Source organism: Dipodomys spectabilis, unplaced genomic scaffold, assembly GCF_019054845.1.
Source record: "Dipodomys spectabilis isolate Male_0828 unplaced genomic scaffold, ASM1905484v1 ptg000077l, whole genome shotgun sequence".
Lineage (NCBI taxonomy): Eukaryota > Metazoa > Chordata > Mammalia > Rodentia > Heteromyidae > Dipodomys > Dipodomys spectabilis.
In genome coordinates, this window is record NW_024870754.1 from 458,051 (window position 1) to 459,801 (window position 1,751).

Sequence of the window (1,751 nt, forward strand, 5' to 3'; positions counted from 1 at the left end):
TGCCCTCTACTGTCACCACGAGGTACAGAACCATTTCAAACACAGCCAGTAAGATCCTTATATATCACCCTGCACCAGAATCAACTCCAAATGGATCAAAGACCTTGGAGTCAAAGCAGACACCCTGAAAACATTACAGGATGGAATAGGAGAAACCCTAGGTCTCCTTGGAACAGGCCGAAATTTTCTTAATAGAGACCCAGAAACACAACAAATCAAAGAGGTTGGACAAATGGGATTGCATGAAATTGCAGAGCTTCTGCATGGCAAAGGACATAGCTAACAAGATCAATAGAAAGCCCACGGACTGGAAGAAGATCTTCACTAGCCATACAACGGACAAGGGTCTCATATCTGAAATATACCTGGAACTCAAAAAATTAAATACCCCAACAACAAATCTTCAAAGAAACAACTGCCCAATAAATAAGTGTGCTAAAGACTTAAAGAAAAACTTCTCTGAAGAGGAAAGAAGGATAGCCAATAGACACATGAAGAAATGCTCAACATCCCTACCCATAAAAGAAATGCAAATCAAAACAACATTGAGATACCACCTCACCCCAGTTAGAATGGCTATAATCAAGAACTCTAATAACAACAGATGCTGGAGGGGATGTGGATAAAGGGAACCTTACTACATTGTTGGTGAGTGTAAACTTGTTCAACCACTTTGGAAAGCAGTATGGAGGTTCCTCAAAAGACTCCACAGAGAGCTCCCCTATGACCCAGCAATCCCACTTTTGGGCATTTACCCAAATGTTCACAAACAAGACCACACTAAAGCTACCAGCACGACTATGTTTATTGCAGCATTATTTACCATAGCTAAGATATGGAACCAACCCAGATGCCCCTCAGTAGATGAATGGTTCAAGAAAATATGGTATATATTCACAATGGAATTCTATGCCTCCATCAGAATGACATTGCCCCATTTGTTAGGAAATGGAAAGACTTGGAAAAAATTATATTAAGTGAAGTAAGCCAGGCCCAAAGAAACTCAGGTCCTATGGTTTCCCTTATTTGCAATAACTAGTATATGTTTGAGTCAAGCAGAAAAGGTCAGATAAGGTGATGTTAGGGAAATGAACCCTAAGATATGTATTCAAATGTTTTTTTCTTTCATGCAGTTGTTTCTAACACATTTATAAGATTATTTCTTTGTTGCTTTGTATGTCCCTCCCCCATGGTATAACCCCTGCTTTCACTGTATTTAATGTCGGTATAATTTGTGGAGAGGAAGGGAAAAAACAAATTGTTTAAATAGGGATACAGGTGGACCCATTGCAACAATGAGATATTCAAGTTGTTATGTCGAAAATGAACTTTACAACTTTGGTGGTGGGGGGGGAGGAGAATTGGGTGGAGGGGGTGGGGGGAGATGGGAAGGGGAAACAAAGGAGGAGGCTACAATGCTTGATAAGAAATGTACTGATTACCTTGCCCATGTAATTGTAACCCCTCTGTACAGTATTTTCACAATAAAAAAAATGAATGCATTTAGAATTTACTTATGTGAAAGACTAGAGAGCTGGGCAGAGGCCCAGGTCATTACAGGCAGACCTCTACCTCCAGCCTGCTGCTTATGACCTGTCTTCAGTCCCTATCTAGCTCCTCATGCTCTTCTAGTGCTTCCTGAAGCAGACTTCTTTAGGGAAACTATTACACAGCCCTTAAATAGTACCTGAAATGTCCCCTGATTGACAAACTTCACCAATCTCTGAGTCCTGTTCTTACAAGTTGTGACA